Source organism: Mobula birostris, chromosome 21 (genome assembly GCF_030028105.1).
Source record: "Mobula birostris isolate sMobBir1 chromosome 21, sMobBir1.hap1, whole genome shotgun sequence".
Taxonomy (NCBI): Eukaryota; Metazoa; Chordata; class Chondrichthyes; order Myliobatiformes; family Myliobatidae; genus Mobula; species Mobula birostris.
In genome coordinates, this window is record NC_092390.1 from 47,273,346 (window position 1) to 47,293,391 (window position 20,046).

General features: G+C 39.7%; 1 protein-coding gene across 1 annotated transcript in view; it reads right to left on the bottom strand.

The window, feature by feature from the left end:
• ptprea (protein tyrosine phosphatase receptor type Ea) overlaps positions 1 to 19,179 on the bottom strand; it is a 302,508-nt gene extending 283,329 nt beyond the window's left edge. The window contains exon 1 of the mRNA XM_072239403.1: positions 19,018 to 19,179. The gene's annotated coding sequence lies outside the window, so the exon portion shown is untranslated. The remainder of the gene's footprint in view (positions 1 to 19,017) is intronic.
• Positions 19,180 to 20,046: the final 867 nt, after the last annotated feature.

Consider the following 20,046-nt stretch of genomic DNA (forward strand, 5'->3'; position numbering starts at 1 on the left):
TCCACTCGGAACAAGAATAGGATTCCTCTTGTCCATACCTTCCACCTCATCTCTTCCCATTCTATAGGTGTTGCTGACTTCTGCAATTTCCAAAATCTTCAACTCCAGTAGCACCACATGATCTCCTCCTCTCCCCTTACTGCTCTTCAGAACAACTGTTCCTACTATAAACACCATGCAACTGCAGCAGGTGCAGTGTCTTGCAATTGACCACTCTATACCTCCCCTACACCTAAATACTCCTTCTAGGTGAAGGAGCAAATTACCTGGTCCTTTTCAATTTAATGGATTGCTCACGATGTAGAACCAAACACAGATTAAGTTATTACACTTGCAAGAAATCTCCATCTAAGCTATAATCAGCTTCCAGTTGGGGAGGAAAGTAAATAAGAGCTCAGGATCATTGCCACTACAACACTAGTCTCTCCATCACTGGTTCTTGCACTGTTTCAATAACTACAATGTAACCCAGAGGAACAGCAACCTCAACCTTACATTGCTTGAGGAGTAAATTCATCAACTTCTGATAACCGGCTTTTCTAATCTGTACCAGATGTGGTAAGTTCTGGTGTAAGGTCATCGATTTGAAATGTTAAATCTGTTTCTCTCTCCCCAAATGCTGACCAACTTGATAGGAATTTGATCATGTGTTATGTGTCTCTAGTGCGTATCTTTCTCTTCTTTTACTTAATTGGCTCTTTTCTCTCTCCTCTTCTATTCTCATTTATCGTTTCCATTTGCACTTCCTCCAGTTAGGTCAATTGCAATCAGTAGGACTTCGCCACCAGCCACACTATTTGTATCATTCACTCTCTCTTAGTCTCTCTCCTATGAGAAGTATTGCCTTTATTCTTTTCACCCCTTCCCATTTTACAAAAAAAAATATCAGTATTTGTTTGATTTCAGATTATGGGCCTGAAGCATTGACCTTGTTTACCCCTTCACAACTACTGCCAATCCTGTTGGATATTTCCAGCATTATTTGATTCTATAATCACTTCATCAGTCATATATACCAGACACAAATTAACTGAATCAAGGAGATACAATTATTTTCTACCAGACTCAAGAGCAACGCACACAAAATGCTGGAGGAACTCAGCAGATCAGGCAGCATCTACAGAAATGAATGAACAGTTGATGTTTCAGGCCTGAAAAAGGGAGGGGGAAGACACCAGAATAAAAAGGAGGATGGGGTAGGGGAGGAGGACAAGCTTGAAGGTGATAGGTGAAGCCAGGAAGGTGGGAAAAGTAAAGGGCTGGAGCCCAGCCAAGTTTGTTTACATTCTTTAAAAAGTCTTGACTTTTGCTTGTTGAGAGAAGTCAGCCATTAGATGCCGATCTTTCTTGAATTAGTTATCGATTTTAATTAAGTGCATATGCATGTGGACATCCATCTCTTTTTTATATAGTTATTATCTTATTTTCCACAACAAATAAAGTATTGGCAATCAACTGACAGAATATCACAAATCTACTTTATCAGCTGCAGAGAAAGTCCACTGTGAGGGCAGCCCAAAGCCAGGTAAATAAACCAATGGATGTGATGAGAAAGGACAGCCTCAGCTTCTGCCTTCTAATGTCATGTGTGTGTACTTGGATGCAATGTTTACATCTTGTACATCAACAGAATAGGTGGGACCTCCAATTGGCAGAATTTTAATACCAGGTTAACCATTTCACTTCAATGAGTTGATACGTGTTAAAATATGCCTGATCTGTAAAATCCAGAAGAAAACTTCAGAGAGAGTTCAAATATCAACACTTCAAACTCTTCTACTCTCTTCTGCTAATGAAACTATCCTGACCTATCCTTCATGTACAAAATCTTGGCAAACTATAAATGATTAAACAAAGATCAAAACGATTATTTCTTTGCTTAAAGATGAATTGCCTAATTAAAATCTGATTTTAAAAGGTACAAGCCAAAGCTTGGATTAGAACAAGTCCTTCTTCCATTATGTCCCAGGATAATATGGCATGTGTACATTTATGCACTAATTATAAACTGAGAAGTCGATTTGAAGGGCTTGTTAAATTCTTGATTAGGGCAGTTTTGGAGGCTTTTTGAGTTTCCATTTTTCAATGTGCAACTATTTCACAAGTGAATTAAGTAAGAGAGTAAGATATTGTTTATGATGTCTCTAGAAAACATTCCAGTTTCTGTGTTGCTTACTGATCATGGAAGACCTCGAGTGAGCACTGCGTACTCTGTCTTCAGGGAATCACCTGGACATGAACATAATATCAGAAAATGAGCAAACAGCTGGGTAGGCAGATCCATTGATGGCCCACTACACAGACTTGTTGATGGGCAGGCCACAGTCACAAGGGTGGTTCATTAAGGAGGATACCTGACTGACACCCCACATGGATAGGTTCAACTAGACACTGATATGAAGTGAACTGAGGTACTATAGGGGATGCTCTCACAACTTGACACCATTTCGGAACGTAAGCCCAATGTGAACTAGAAACATAACATGCTAAGCTACTCAGCAGGTCAGGCCCCATCTGTGGAAAGAGAAACAGAGTTAATAAAGGGTCAAAGACCCTTTATCACAACTGGGAAGGAGAGAAAAAGAGTGTGTTAAGCGGCAATATGGATGGGGGAACGAGTCAAAATCTGGTAACCGTGGAGATAAGTTGCACACAAGATTATCAAGTCAATGAGTCAATGGGAGCAGTAAGAAAATGATCTAATGATATAAAGAGGCTATCAAATGCAGAAGAAGAAGACATGCCCGGCAGCTAGGACTGGGCATGTCCTCCACTCCCAGATTTAAAAAAGGGAAAAGGAGGGGGAAGAGAAACGATAAACAAGCTGAATCAACATCACAGATGGATGACTGATTCAGACAGAAATCAAGTTTCTGTGAGCTGTAGAATTCGATATAAGCAAGAAGCTGAAGGTCCCCTGAATAGCCTGATAGAATGGAGGGATGTAAGGAGATTATAAAAGCGAGCATGTTGGGAGGAAACAGTCAAAGTGCAGAGGGCATTAGTGGCGTAATCATGAATGCTGCATTAAGTGAAAATTTGTGTTTCAATAACCATCAGATGGTTCATTGCAAAATCATGTTTACATTTTACAATTATCACATTGCAGCAAAGCAGTAAAAGTTTGAGGGGATTTTACATAGGTGATAAAATGGGTTTTGATGCTGAAAATTTATTACATGACAATCAAGGCGTAAGAAAACGAAAGTAACCTTTAGTATTATTAACATAATGTTTCTGTAAGTTATGAAAACACTTCCCATTTAAAGTCCTCTTTGCCAATGAACTTGAAATTCCATTTTCCAAAAGTTAACATGCGAATGTCCTGAAAATGCAGAATAGCCAATATACACAAAGAAAGAAATGGGTGGAAAAGCAACATTTTCAAAAGGAGGGAAATGGACACAAAATCAATTGAACAGGGAAAAAATAAATATAAAAGCCATTTATAATGCAAGGAAACTTCATTACTTTGCTTTGTGTATCTTTGTGCCTCACACTCACCAAGTTATAAACACTTTCCTGAAGGAACTCCGCAGATGGTGTCACATCACTTGGGGGGGGGGGGGGAGGGAATATATTGTCAACATTTCAGATTGAAAACCATGCATCAGGATGTATCAGTTGCTGCTCAATTCATTGAGTTCCTCCAGCAGATCACTTGTTGTTCCAGATTCCAACATCTGGCTCTCTTGCATCTCAGTCAATTGCCTTTCCTCTGTTTTTGACACATAGAGGCTTTTACCCTACCAAAGGGGTTATATGCAACCAGATATGATTTTAAGCACTTTCAAAAGTGTAAAAAAATTCAACAAAATATGCTGTTTTATAGGATATATATTCTACGGCCATTTTATTAGGTACACCTGTATACCTGCTCGTTAATGCAAATGTCTAATCGGCCAATCATGTGGCAGCAACACAATGCATAAAAGCGTGCGGACATGGTCAATCGGTTCAGTTGTTGTTCAGAGCAAACATCAGAATGGGGAACAAATGTGATCTAAGTGACTTTGACCGTGGAATGATTGTTGGTGCTGGATACCTCTCAGAAACTGCTAATCTCCTGGGATTTTCACACACACAAGTCTCTAAAGCAGGGGTTCCCAACTTTTTTTTAATGCCTTGGAGCCTTACTATTAACCGAGGGATCCATGGACCCGAGGTTGGGAATCCCTGCTCTAGAATTTACAGAGAATGATGTGAAAATAAAACGTCAAGTGAGTGGAAGTTCTGTGGGCGAAAAAATCTTTGTTAAGGAGGTCAGAGGAGAATGGCCTGACTGGTTTCTGACAGGAAGGTGACAGTAACTTAAATAATCACATTTACAACAGTGGTGTGCAGAAGAGCATCTCTGAACCACTTTTCGAACCTTGATGTGGATGTGCTACAGCAGCAGAAGTCCACAAACATACACCCGATGGTCATTCTATTAGGTACACAAGGTACCTAATAAGGTGGCCACTAAGTGTATGTGTTTGTTCTTTATGCAATGTATTTCAAAATGTAGAGTTATCTGAGACTAGTCAACTTTATTACCTAGTGCAGACTGGTATGTCTTAGCTCTGTGCAGAATGCCTCAGGGCAATTATTGCATCACTTCTGAAGTCATGAATTCCTGACTGATGATGGAAGGAAGCACATTGCATATAGTAAACAGGATTTTGGGATATAACATTAAATCAAGCCTATTTAGGCAATGTTTGTGCGAGATCAGTTAATTTACAGTGACATTCCACAAAACCAAGGGGAAAGCATTCCAAGCATGTTTCCAAGATTGCAATTATCATTTGCAAACAGGTAGAATGTGTAGTGATTCAGTTTTTAAAAGTTCAGTAGCTGAAGGATAAATATCGATTAGTCAGCTTGTAATTATTGATTAATTTTCGTACACCATTCTGAGAAATCTTTGACAAAGTGTGGTATTTATTTAGTACATGCAGGACTTGTATATTTTTGGATTTAACTGATAAATACCCAAAGTAAAATTCAGCAGAGAAGGTCTATATGGAAAATACTGAATCATTTCCTCACCAGTAACACGCCATGCCAACAACAAATGCCCACCATGCTGATCTCATATTTCCATTCATTTAATGTAAAATGGGTGATAAAAGGAATTTGTTATTACTTGGAGAAAAATAAAGCTGCTGGCACCGAAATAATTAAGAGAAAGTCTAAACTAATCTGTAATTGCCATTACCACTAAATTTCTTTTAGTTGCACCTTACAGAGAAAAGAACATTGAAGGTTAATTTGCAAGTTGAATCTGTAGTGAAGCAGGAAAATAAAATGTTAGAATTCATTTTGAGAGGATAGAATATAAAAGCAAGGTTGTAATGTTGAGATTTTATAAGGCACTGGTAAGTCCTCATTTGGAGTATTGCAAGCAGTTTTGAGCCCCTTAGCTAAGAAAGCCTGTGCTAGCATTGGAGAGGGTTCAAAGGAGGTTCAGGAAAATGATAAAGGCTTATCATATGAGGAGTGTTTGATGGCTCTGGGCCTGTATTTACTGGAATTCAGAAAAGTGAGGGGGAGATCTCATTTGAATGTTGAAAGGTCGCAATAGAGTGGATGTGGAGAGGATGTTTCCTATGGTGAGGGAGCCCAAGACCAGAGGACGTAGCCTCAGAATAGAGGGACATCTGTTTAGAATGGAGATGAGGAAGAATTGCTTTAGCCAGAGAGTGGTGAATATCTGGAATTAGCTGCCACAGGTGGCTATGCAAGCCAAGTCACTGGGTATATTTAAAGCAGAGGTTGATAGATTCTTGATTAGTCAGGGCATGAAGGGATACCGGAAGGCGGCAGGAGATTGGGATTGAGAGGGAAATTGATCAGCCATGATGAAATGGACCAAATAGCCTAATTATGCTCCTTTATTTTATGGTCATTTCTTGACAACAGGAAATATCTGATTTTGCCACTTCCAAAAAAGACAAAACCTTAGCCTAAATAGACAGAGTCATAAAAACTGAAAAAAAATTCAAGCCCAACCACAGATTACATTTCCAATGCCTCTCATAGTAGAGATGTTTATCAGAAGACAATATGCTTAGTTAGGCTGAAATCCCAATGCAAAGTTTACACAACAGCTGATTGGGTTAATGATTCAAAGAAAGAAGTAGCACTCTCTGGTTTCTGATTGTTGGGTGCTCAGACTTTCACACTTGTTTCTCCTGTCCATTTAGCCAACAAATATTGCTCTGCCTTGGAAGCATTGGTCACTGAACTTAAGTACAAGCATGAATGAAATACTCCTAACTAGAAAAATACAAATGTAAAACTCGTACTTCCAGCTTTAACCAAAAGCTAACTTGAATATTATTTTTAAAATGTTTTTGCATGCCATGTCCCCACAATGACAAAGCTACGTTCCCTAAGATTTGGAAAAGAGGCTCACTTTGACAGCAGATTTTGTCAAACGGATTAGTGAGATCAGCAATTTCAGACAGATGATCAAATTAAACAACGGCATTGTTTGTGAAGAGCTAATAACTAGTATTCCCAAAGACCAGCACACAAAATTCTTCAAGATGGATTTTCCACACTACATTGCACAAATGGAGGTAGGAATTTCAACTGGGATGTCAACTTCTCATATCATCTCACTTTCCGTTGTTATTTCCAACAGGTAAACTGGAAAATGAGTTTAATATATTAGTCTGTTAATATCATGCATAGTGAAATACCGTGAAAATCTTTGTTTATATGCCATCTATACTGATCATTTACCACATCAGCATATATTTACAGAGAAATAGTAGTTCTGATGGACAATAAAGTGCAAGGCTATGATGAAGTAGATTGTGAAGTCAAGAATCCATCTTAATTTACAAGGTGGTTGTTCAAGTAGTATTAGAACAGCAGACCAATTAATCACAATGAATATTACATTTATCAATTGCAGTCATAATTTTAACCAGTTGTTCAAAATTACAGTAAAGCAGTGACAGTGAAGTAAAAAATAGCCTACAGTGTATCTTTTTAAGAATTTGGACATTAATATATCCTTTGATTTTAGGATAGGGAATTAAGAGTTCATACACAAAAGTAGCTATGATCTTACTAAATAACCAAGAGATACATGGAGCTGGCTGGCCTAACACCTGGTTAAGTTTCTTATGTTCTAATGTTCAGAGATCTCCCCAAGCAATGTTGTTAACTTTTCTTTTGGTGCTGACATTATTTTTACTGGCAGCCTAGCCCAGTCCAATTTACACGCGTTACCAACTATGTTTCCCTCACCCAGTTGCATAAACTACACTGCTGTTGAGAAATTAAATGACAATCACCTTTTTCAATGTAGCATAAGAAATATAGCATTAATGTTGAGTGATATGATGATTTTTAAGTTGCTTCTGGTCACTTGGCACTTCCCTATGTACACTACATTTACATGAAAGACACAGTTTATGTATCACTCATGTGACAAATTAGATCTTTCCCCTGGCATTGCATCCGAGTTATCCCAGGGTTATCATCATTAGCAATCCAGAGACATCTAAGTCTTCACTGCACTGTCAGCCAAGTCCTTTTATACCTCAGGACTTTCTCCAAGCAGTACTACCTGCAGCAGTCTCTCAAACTCCAACGGATCTCCTCACCAATCAACTGACTGGCACACCATCCCAACTAATCCAGACCTGTGTCCCATGTTCCTACACCAACCTCGCACCAATTATCTGATCCCCTGCGATGGCCCTAATTCTTTAAAACCTCACACATTTCCCCATAAAGCTTTTCTGGTCAGCCCAGGTACCAAATTCCATCTGTTACCCATCAACCTCGCCTCTCAGCTGAACAATCCCTTAAACCACCCAACAACCCATCTTCTTGATCACAGCTTCAAATGCCCCTTCCGAGCCATCTATTTGATGAGTGTATTTCTCCGCTCCCACATGGCCACTTACCTGACTCCTGACCTTCACCTCATTCAATAACCTGATCACCAGCCTCACCCTCTCTTCACTCCCGAGTGGCACTTCTTAGTCCATGTAAGGTATATCATCCATTAAATAGCCCCAGTGGCTTTCGTCCTTCACCACAAATGAGGGGTATAATGGCTGGTCCATATCTGGAATATTCAATATTCACACTGTCTGGAGACTATTTGGTGCATCCATTAGGATACAAGGTAATTTTAGATTGGTAGCTTTCCTCACAAAAATCCTCCGTAGCTCTGAGTTTTTCAGTGTGGGCGGAGGAGAAACAACAGAATTGACAGGCTGATCAAAAGCAACCGGGTTCATCACTCACCCACCAGTACTGTCTTTCCCTCTCAGATATTATCTTAAGCCAGCATTAGGCATTTTTGAGTGCATATACATAAATTGTGTAAGTAAAAGAAAATGGTTGGGTGAATATAGGGGACTGAAATTAAAATCACATAACTCCTTTGGTTCCATTTTTCCAGATTTCCTTACAATACTGGAGGCAATGAAGCCCATTGAGTCAAGGTCAGATCACAGAGCAACACCATTCAAGACTTATTCAAGATGGCTTAATGTCATTTTCTGTCTTTTTCTGGATGTTGGTCTTTTTTTAAAATTGTTTTTTTTTTTCGGGTTTCTTGTTTTGTGGCTGCCTGTAAGGAAACGAATCTCAGGGTTGTATAATTTATATATACTTTGATAATAAGTGTGCTTTGGACTTTGAACAAGTGTACAAGCCAACAAAATAATTGTTACTCAGAATCCAATACAGCACAAAAAAACATAAAAGATAAACCACACAATAATAATAAAGCACAATAAATATAAATACATGAGATAGCTAATGTGCATTGATTGACTGTACTGCATGTCCATAAAGTGACACTAGGCCGTACATTAAGTGACTGACAGGAAATAATAACGTAGTGGTGGTTGGTGGTGTTGAGGGGTGGGTTAGTGGGTGGAGGTATTGATCAGCCTTACTACTTAGGGAAAGTAACTGTTTCAAGTTAGAAGTTACCTTCTAACTGTCCCAGTAACCCATTCTCCCCATATTCCTATCTATTCTACTACCCACCTACACTAAAGTCAATTTACAGTAGCCAATTATGCTAGCAAATTTGGTGGAAAGCTCTTTTCATTTGATGGTGCATATATCATTAGTAAGGTATGTTCTTGTAATAGTTTTTTATTTATTAATTGGGATACAGTGCAGAATAGGCCCTCCCGCCACCACAGCAATCCCCAGTTTAACCCTAGCCTAATCACAGGACAATTTACAATGACCAATTAACCTGCCAATAATATGTGATGGGTTTCTCTTAGCTGTCACGTCTTGAAACTGTCACTAAATCTTTGTTGTATTGAAAAGTCAAGCATTAAATATGGAAGCTGACACTGAGAGCTCTGGTCACCTTCAGAACCCCCTCTCATCACAATCACAAGGAGGAGTGGACCACCTTCTCACCTTCAAATGGGCAACAGAATACTGCTCAGCCCGTTTATCACCGAGAACATTGGTGGGCAAAATAAAAGGCCCTGTGTTCTGCAGCAGCCTCCTCTAATATTTCCAGATAAAGGAATCCGGCATCTGCATACAAATTAACTTTAGAAATGTAGCTTTTTTATGCAGCTGCAGTCATTTAAATTGCACTGCAGCACACAATATCTTGCCCTAAGCATTCCCTAAATATCCAACATGAAAATTATGGAGAGGTTATTACATAAACCACCTCCTTTAAATCTTCTAGTTGCTGGTTCACTAAGTGGAAAGAAATAGTAAGTTAGAACTGAAAGTAAGAGTAATGACATGGATATATAAAGCAACGTTAATGTATTATAAAATATTTCTAAATAATTGCAGGAGAGTTTTATGAGATTTTTACATGCCCAACAAGACCCTCGCTGGCTTGCTTGCCACAGAGTCTGACTGGCAACTGATGTTGGGAAGTAATTAAGGTTCCCTGGCTTCTTTGCTTCATCATCACTATGACCTGACATGGTCGTTCTATCAGGAACCTCAAAGCTGGTGGTCATGTTAGAACTGACCGTGACTTTGGAAGACCCGATGGAGGCACTTGAGCGTAAGAAGACCGAGTACCAGGAGCTGATAGGGCAGTGTCAGAGACAGGGGTGGAGGGCACAATGCGAGCCTGTAGAGGAGGGGCGTAGAGGTTTTGCTGGTTACTCACTGTGCAGAACCTACTCTCTCCTCGGCATTACAGGGGCTTCAAAGAAGAGAGCCATCAGGATCGTCACAGAGGCTGCTGAGCGAGCCTCCAGTTGGCTATAGATCAATAAGTGTAACCTATGGACCAGCGCGACTTGGACACAAGCCAGGGACTAATCAACCCTGGCTGACTGAGTGTGTCTGATGCTGAAAGACCCGAGAGACCTGATGTCCCCAGGTTACATCACAGTGCATCCTAGGATGCATCTCAGCATCATCCTTTTTTTTTCCAGCCACTACCTACACATAGAGGAAATATAATGTAGCCAATTATCCCATATGGGAGGAAACCAGTGTACCAGGTCACAGGGAAAACACATGAATTCTACACACAGCACCCAAGTTCAGGATTGAACACAGGTACTAAGAGCTGTAAGGCAGCAACACTAACCACTCTGCCACCCTACTCATTAAATAGTCTCAAGGCATGGCCAAAGGGTTGGTCAAAGTCCTTGGTTCATGGAGGAGAAAGACACAGGGAGACAGGGGAATTTACAGAGGATATTCCATAATTTATGAATGGCTGCTTTTGGTATGGCAGCCATCAGTGAAGTGATTAAAGTCTGAAATTATCAAGAGGCCAAAAGTGAATGCATAACATCATGGGGCTGATGCATACAAATATAAGAAGGAGTGAGAGATCTTAAAGTGAGGATGTGGATTTTTACTCAGGAGCCTATAAACACCAGAAAACATAAGGCAATGAGTGAACAAGATTTATGAGAGTTAGGACATGAGTAGTAAAATTAATGTTATTCATGATGGATTAGATAAGAATTGAAACAAGCTTTGTTATAGAGCAGTGTGGCCAACCGTGTTAAAGCCACAGGCATTAACTATTTAAATTCACCATTCAAGTTTTCTGTTGTCCTGTGACATTTCTCCATTTGTCCTTTTGAGTAATCAGTTGAAGAAAAAAAAACAACTTGAAGAAGTTTGTGTGTTCATTTTCCCTTGACTTTAGATATACATTGGATTATACACACCTTCATTAAAACCCAGGAAGACATCCACACAGTTTGTCACTTCAATCAAGTCAGAACCATCTTGAAGTGACAAATTAATGAAAACCTCTGAAGATACATCTTAAGCCTTTCAGGATCAAACCATCTCAACGTAATCTTGAGGTTCATAAGAGGTTTGGAATAAATAAAAGAAGATTTGGTAAAAATACAGTGGATCTTCCAACATCTAAGAGACAAAAAATAGCCTATCATTTTGAGTAGTGTTTGCTTAATAGATCTGAGGTATGAAGGCTCCTTTAAAATTTTGGCAGTTCTGTTGTGTTTTTCCAAGACACCTATTTATTACAGTATGTTAGACCGCTAACAGTTTCTCAGTTTCCTTTTTAAATTGAAATTGGATGTTCAGCACGCAGGTGTGCAAAGTGTTATATGCCTATTACATGCCTCTCATTGAGATATGGGAATGATTTCTCCATCAGTTATAAAATGTCTCGTAAATTGCTGCAGACTGTTTGTTTTGATGATGAAAATCCACCCATGAAGAACTGCAAGTGGTGTTCTTCTAAGTAATTACTTAAACTCATTCATTTTTCTGAACTGCTTAATTTGTCATGCACACTCCGTGAGTCTCCAAACTCAGTAAACACAAATTCTGCCACTGCCAGTCAGGAGAGGTGTCCAAAACTATATCGGAGCAGCACAAGTACAACACCTGTTCAGAAACAAGGGACGTAGCGGTAACTCTGGAAATGGCAGGTCAGTGAACCAGACATTTATACTAATTAGAAAGCACTCTGAAGTAGGTTTAAAGTTGCAACTGTAGATATAAGAGGGAACTGCATTAATTTATAGAATTGAAACTATGCACAATCAGGAGACTGCAGACATTTTAAAAGATTTAGATGATATATCAATTGAGTGCCTAAATACATAATATCGATGTACAAAAATACATGAATGGTTGTTTAGGGAAGTAATTAGTGGAATCGTAAAACGGCATAGAATATTACAGCACAGTACATGATTCGGTCTATGATGTTGTGCCGACCTTTTAACCAACTCTAAAATCAATCTAACCCTTCCTTCCTACATAGCCCACCACTATTCGATATAAAGGTTTCTTAAATGCCCATATTATATCTGCTTCTACCACCACCCTTGGCAGGAAGCGTTCCACACACTATCCACACTCTGTGCATAAAATTTACATCTGACATTCCCCCTATATTTTCCTCCAATCACCCTCAAATTATACCCCCTCATGTTAGCCACTTGGAAAATGTCTCTGGCAATACCCTTGATCTACACCTCTTATCAACTTGTACATCTTTATAAGTCACCTCTCATCCTCCTTTCCAAAGAGAAAAGCCCCAGATCACTCAGCCTTTCCGCAGAAGGCATGCTCTCTAATCCAGGCAAATCCTGCTAAGTCTCCTCTGCACCATCTCTAAATCTTCTAATTCCATCATATAATGAGGCAACCAGAACTGAACACAATATTCCAAGTGTGGTCTGACCAAGATTTACATTATCACACAGCTCTTGAACTCGAACCCCAAATTTTATTTTTATTTTTAGTTTTTTTTAATTATGTTACAGTGTGGAATGGGGCCTTCCAGCCCCTCGAGCTGCACCATCCAGCAATCCCCAATTTAACCCTAGCCTAATCACGGGACAATTTACAATGACCAACTAACCTACCAACCGGTAAATCTTTGGACTGTGGGAGGAAACCAGAACACCTGGAGGAAACCCATGCAGTCACGGGGAGAACATACAAACTCCTTCCAGATGGCAGTGGGATGTTAGTCTAAAACACAAAACCCAAGGAGGAAGATCCAGCAAGTGGTGAAAACCTGATCAAAATTATCATCTTCATGAGGCCAATCATGAACTAAGTAAATAGGTCATTGGTTGTCCAACCAGAAGGACAGGAAAAGGACTCAAATGAATAAATTTGCTGAACCTTACCCCTCTGTAAATCTGGATTTATGCTTTCTGTTGCTGACGAAATCACCATAATGATATATCAGAACAGAGTGCACTGACTCCAATAAAAAGATTGAAGTTATGCCACATATGCCTGGAGGGATGGTATAAAACTGAGAAGTCAGATAAAGTGTATCATTGATGTTGATCAGGAATGCCTGTGGGACAATGGTGAGTCAACCAACAAAAAGCATGTGGAGATGAGCCTGCAACTTTCGTCCAGTGTGAGCTCAATTTCTGCACTGCAGAGTGTATGTATGGAATTCAAGAATCTGTTGATGTAATAATGTACATTTGAGCAGTGGCACAAAAGTGCCTTTAAAATTTTGACAGCTCTACTATGTTTTTCCAAGACTTTCACTTATTATTTTAGATCATTAACATCTCTTCTGTTTCCTTTTTAAACTGAAATTGGATGTTCTGCATGCAAGTGTGTAAAATGTTATATGCCTCTCATTGGGGAATGCCAGAATGATTTCTCCTGCAGTCATAACTTGTCTCACTGCCGACTATATATTCATCTGCTGAAAATCCACTGGTTACCTCTTCCAGTTAATTACTTAAACTCATGCATTCATCATTTTAACTGGTTATTATTCTCTTGTTAAAGAAATACAAATACAATAGTGCAATATTATTATTTAAGAATTTGCTTTCTCACACTACTGCTCATAGGCTCAAGAGGATTAGCAAATGGATGATTAAATATTTAAACACGGGGAATCTCAAAAGTCCAGCTAAGCAACCTGAACAGTAGTGAAAAATTCAATGTTAGAACTTTTTAGAAATGCAAGAACAGCTTCAAAAATGGAATGATGAATAAAAGGGTTATTGGAAGTGTTCCTGGAATTTAGGATTAGTAGATTAAAGGTCATTGTGAAATTGACAGCAGTGATAATTAATATGAGAAAACAACTCCCATGCCCACCCCCCCCCACCCACAAAGAAGTTAATAAAACACCTTTGCACTAAATTAAATAATTTTTCTGGAGTACAACTTGCATTAGCTTCCAGCAGTACATATTCTAGCTAGAATTAAAGACTAGCCCGTGTCAATACCAACACCTAAAAATATCCCATCAACTGGTTACATAGATGATAGGTCAGAAATGGTCATCACAATCTGCCAAGTTAGTCTAACAACAACTCAAAGCAATTCTCAGAGTACCTTGATCTCAGTCCTTTCACACTCTCTTCGGCGCTATCTGTGTAGGTGTATATGATCTCCCTGAGACCACTTGGGTTTACTGTGGGTATTCCATTTTCTTTCCTCCCTCCAAAAGGCATGTTGATTCTGAGGTTAATGGGCCTCTCTAAATTAAGTCTCTAAAGTCACTGGTAGTAAGTTCATCGAATATTAATGGCCATTTTTAAAAGAAGAGGAATAAGTGGAGAAAGAGGATTAATAAGATTGCTCTGAGTACTGGCACGGACTTGATGTCATAAGAAAATATGATTACTGAAAGTTGAAAAAAATCAGTTTGCAAACAAAAAACTTCGAAGCACTATTTAGCTGTGTTTTTATGAGTGGGATAGATATACAAGGTATTTTTATGAATACAACTTTTTCTTTATTAGTTGAAAAGATACGAAGTAACATATTGAACAGATAGACAACATTTAACTTAGAATGAAAATTAGATGTCCTGTGAATTCCAAGATGCAACAAGAATTTGTATTTATTATTTTTTCAAGATAAAAGTTTAATCAGTAATGCCTCTTTTGGTAAACTGATGAAAACATAACTAATGGCAGCAAATAACATTATCTTTGTGGTCTTGACACAAGAGTGAATTGCAAGAAGAAGAGTTCTCTCAAAATTTCCAAGTCAAGCAATCCAGGCCCAGTCATTAAAATTTAGCATTGAGCTATAATGTGTAAGGATAAGTGGCAAACATATATCAACCAAGCTATAAAATTCTGAGCAGTGTTTTGAAGATTCACTCATGAGGTATGCCGTCTTCACCATTAGTCAATGACATTTCAAACCATCTAAAATAGAATGTAGAAAGTTAAAAACTGGCCTATTGTTCTACTGTCCTTAAAGACTGAAGCTGAGGATTTAACTATAATCAGTAATCAACATAAACTTCTTCCATTCCTATTTCCTTTTAAGTGCTATCATGAGAAACATTCTTATGGAAACAAACATGCTAAGTGTTGCCTAACCTTAGTATCACAACCAGAGTACATGCATGGAAAGCCAAAGGTGATTAGCCAGTTAATCAACAAATTTTGAGTTTTCAGACACTTCATGGCATTATTTTTCATGTTTCTTTCTATAGATTTCTCTTATCATCCCATCATTTTCTATCTTTATTTAATTCCTGTTACATGATATAAATCTAATCTATATTTTTTGCTTTTGACTCTGTATGTCTGCTGAGAATTCTTCCAACTGATTAGTTGAAAGCCCCTGGCTACTCTTGCTTGGTTCACGGATGCCCTGCAACATTGGATTAGATGTGGAAGTTGAGCAAAAGCATGAAAGGCTGCAGACTCCTGCGGGTAACGTCAACAAGGTGAATAGCAAGCACAATTATTTTTTGTTTTGCAGCTGATCACAAGTCTGGACCATTCTAACACATATTGTGCATTTTTTAAGATTTGACCTTCAGAAGCGTTGACCCAAATCAAAGTTAAAATGAAACTTTTTTTCAGATTTAAAAAGTAGAAATAAATGCAAGTGGAAGATTTAATACCCCACATCTCTCACATGCTTCTGAAGTTTAATTTTTAACCTTGTGGTTCTTCATTATTTGTATGCTACTTGGAATTGCAGTTATTTTTTATCCAAGAAGCTAACCTTAAAATGCAAGCAATTTAACTGGTTTCCTTCAGAAAGCGAATTTGTAGGATTTGACTGTGAAGATTAGAAGGTTACATGCTTGGTCTTCTGCCTGTGCCATCTTACCAACTGATAGAATAATATGTTGCTCTGCACCTGAGGCCAGAGATGACAAACTCTCATCCAGAATTTCTCTTTAGCAGGATGATAAGCACTGCATAAGTGTCATCTATCATGCTCTCATGGTAAATTAATCTGCTGGCATTATCTATGCTTTTACATGAAGTATAGGAACAAGGGATAATTGAGGTATAAGTTCTTAAGGAATATAGGAGGTGATGGCACTATCTAAAATTCAAATGTGCAACTGAGTAGTGAACACATTAAAGCTGGAATGAAAGCACCTCCAGCCAAAACTTTAAAATCTGTAATTTCCTCAGAATTGATGCTGTACTGTAATATTGGCCTGCTGACTTCCATTTGTAGATACAGCCACTCAATAACTCATGAATGATGTTGAGTGCTGAGCACTGTTCCCTCTAAACTGCGCAGGTGTGCAGCTGCACAGTAACGGAAACACACCTGCACACATAGCCTTTGTTGCCTTTCAACTGGAACTTTCTTTTATATAATGCTTCATTAAAGTGCCGCACTATTTTCAGGCCATGTCAAAATTTCCCACTCAGAGCAATGGTTGGTCTGTGCAGCTGTGAAAAAAAATTAGAGGGAAAATTGGTGCCAAGTGCAGATATGTGATTGCATTGGAGCTTTATAGGGATATGGCCAGGAATGAATAAAATATGTATCTTTGCGAAAAGATTAGATAAGCTAGGGTTATTATCTTTAGAACAGAGGGAACAGTGGAGACTTATTTATAGGGTACTGACAGCCCTAGATAGAATAAATAGGAAGGATCTGTTTCTTTATCAGAGAGGTCAGTCACTAGGACACAGATTTAAAATAACTTATGAAAGATAAGAGAGGTGATAAATAAATAAATGTTATACAGTATAGTGTCAATATGCAGTTCACTGTCGGAGAAAGTGGTAGAAACAGAAGCCCTTCCTTGACTTATAAAGAATTTGGATATGTACTTGATTGCCATGCACTGGAAATGGGATTTGTCTGGGTTGTTTTTTTGCAATTGACACAGACAAAATGGGCTGATTCTACATGCAAATTTTGTATATTTATTTGTTTCTTTAGTTAACTGAATCCCTTGATTCGTTAGTCCCTTTTTCATTTAGTGGCTGCTCCTTTGACGCTTCTGCTGGTTTCTCACTTTAACCATCTCCACGATGTCCCGCCTCCACCCGAGGCCCGTCACGACACTTCTAGCTTAGAAGCAATTACATTTCCTACAGTTTTCAGGACTGACGGCCTAAACGTTAATTGTGAACCTGCTTTGAGCATCTCTGCAGGCTTCAGATTCCGTTAATATTTACTATGGACTCTTGTCCCCTGGCCCCGTAAGCTAATGTTCCTATTGCTGGAAACAGCGTTGAATGCCTGGGTAACCAGATTAATTCCAGAAAGATCAAAGGAAACTGAAGAGGTATTAATGCAGACTTGTAACTACTAGAAAGATACGCGCCAACTACATTGATTCATTGTTGTAATCGCCCAATAGGTTTCTTTATCTAGCTCTTAATAAACCAGACACCGTGGACCTGCTTGTCAGCTATCAGCATGTTGCACAGATCACATCAACTCACCGAGGTCACGAAGCAGGTCAAAACTTCATTAGCGCGACCATTTCGGTTTGTGTATACGTGCTGAGTGATGCACCTGCAAAGCCGTCATGTAATGAGACTTACTGCCAACGTTGAAGGCTGTGCGAAGGCACAATTCTTCGTGGTTTCAAAGAAAATTCCAAACGGAATTTCACATAGCAATCCAGAAGCGATAGAATCCAACGACCTAGGGAACTTCCTCAGTGGGCAACACGCTTTCTTTTTTTTAGAACGTGAAGATTAGCGCCCTTCATTCCATTGTAATGTAAGGGATTGTATCAACAAGCATCCACCAATTCTCTAAGGAATATCTGCAGAATTAAACCCGATCTACTCAGGATCCCCTCAATATAGCTAGTCATCTCTGAAATATTGCGTGCATCATACCTCAACCGTTATCTCTGGATGTCTCCGCTAACTTCCCCGAACACCTCAAGACTAGCAGACGGTGCGGTTTTCCCACAAAACGTTATCCCCCCCGCCCCACACACACACACTCCACTTCCCAGACGAGCTGCATTGCTGGCATTCTCTGATTTTATTTCAGATCTTCAACGTCTGCAGTTTGTTTATCTTTTTGAATTTTCCCTGTTTTCGTCCATTGCTGTCCCGTTTGAAACATTCCCAATTAAGACATGTCCAGTGCCAATTCCGAATGTAACCCCTCTGATCAGTCAGTCCAGTGACAGGATTAAAGTGCATAGCTAAATTCGGTTTTATGCCAGGAATGGGAGCGAAGGAGGCAGGTACACCAGGTTCGCGGTATCACTGAGCCGAGGAATCCTGGATTGCCGTCCCGAGCAAGCGGGAGACGCAAGAGACCACAAATGCAGGAATCCGGAGCAATAAACTGCTGGGGAGAAGTCCGCGGATCTGTGGGTGTGTGGGTGTGGGCGGCGGTGGAAGAGATTGCCAGTCGATCCTTCACCTGGTGAAATAAAACTGGCCGACCCGTTCAGTGCAGATTGGTTATAAAACACAATGTTAGTGACACGATCCTGTCTGTCAGAAATTTAAATTACTTTCACCCCTAGTCTCGAAACCCTGCAGACCTGAGTTTACGGTTTCCATTGGAACCCAGTACATTGAGACAGTGCTGATACTCAGATGGTATTTCCTCATCTGAACTGGGCTAGACCCAACACTCCACAGTCATTAAACCGGTAACCCGTACCACTGCCCTCATTAACCCGGACCAGACCTCGGTACTTCTGTCAGTGCGCCTGGTTAGACCCTGCCGCTCCTCTCCCGTAACACCGGCGTTGCCGGTTTATTCCCCAGTAACTCTCCAGTCTATGAGCCGTCTCTGGGCCAGGTAGATCCGGATTAATCTGTCCTCGCGGAAAAAAAAGGTTTGCACAGAATCAGGAGAACTCACCGATAGGAAGCGGGTGCGTTTCGCCTGCGCGGCTGACAGCAGAGCTCCACAGCAGATCCACTTCCCTGAACGAGCTGCTGGTAAACGGGGAAGCTGCCCACTCGCATTGCTGCTTCGGCACCTTCAAATTTACGCTCAGACAGCCGCCTGCTGCGGAGAGTGGGAATTACCACTCGCACCACAATGCCGCTCCTGTATCGACACCTTCCGTGTACTGGCGAGGAACAGGAGAAGGCACTCTGACCTCACAACTTCTGCGGCCTGGCCACAGGTGCTGTCAATGTGGAGTTTCAGTGCTCGGCTTGTTTTCTCCGGTCTCCTCCCACTTCTCTCCTAAAAGTGTGGATTGGGAGATTAATTCGCCACTCTAAATGACCCCTACTGCGTAGATAAGACGCTGAATTTGCCGCGACGAGTTGCTGAGAATGTGGGAAAAATAAACAGAATGGTGGGGGCACAGAAGACTGCAGATACTGGAATCTCAGTGGAGAAAAGGGCAAACAGGTGGTGGAACCAATGGGTCAGGCAGAATCTATAGAGGGAAATGGACAACTAGATTATGAAGACACGCAGTCCTCTTTTATTGTCATTTAGTAATGCGTGCCTTAAGAAATGATACAATATTTCCTCTTAATGTTTTAATATTTAATCCTCTTTAATGTTTTGTGCGGAGACCCTTCATCTGGACTGTTCCTTTGACAGAGGGTGCTTAACCTATTGAGTTTATCCATTAATTTGTTTTATTTTTGCTCAAGAATAGGTTAGGGTACTTATTATACGGGACATTAATAAATTCAATAATTTTTGAAATGGCCTTATTTGCATTTTAGAAGTCCACAGACTTTTTTTCCAGATTTGGATACTGTTTCCATCCCCACTAATACTCCACCAAAGTTAAAAGACATTTGGACAGGTTGGAAAAGGTTTAGAAAGATTTGGGCCGAGCACAGATAAATTAGACAGCTTGATCAGCTTAGACAAGTTGAGCTGAATGGCCTGTTTCACTGCTTTATAACTCTCTGACTCTAA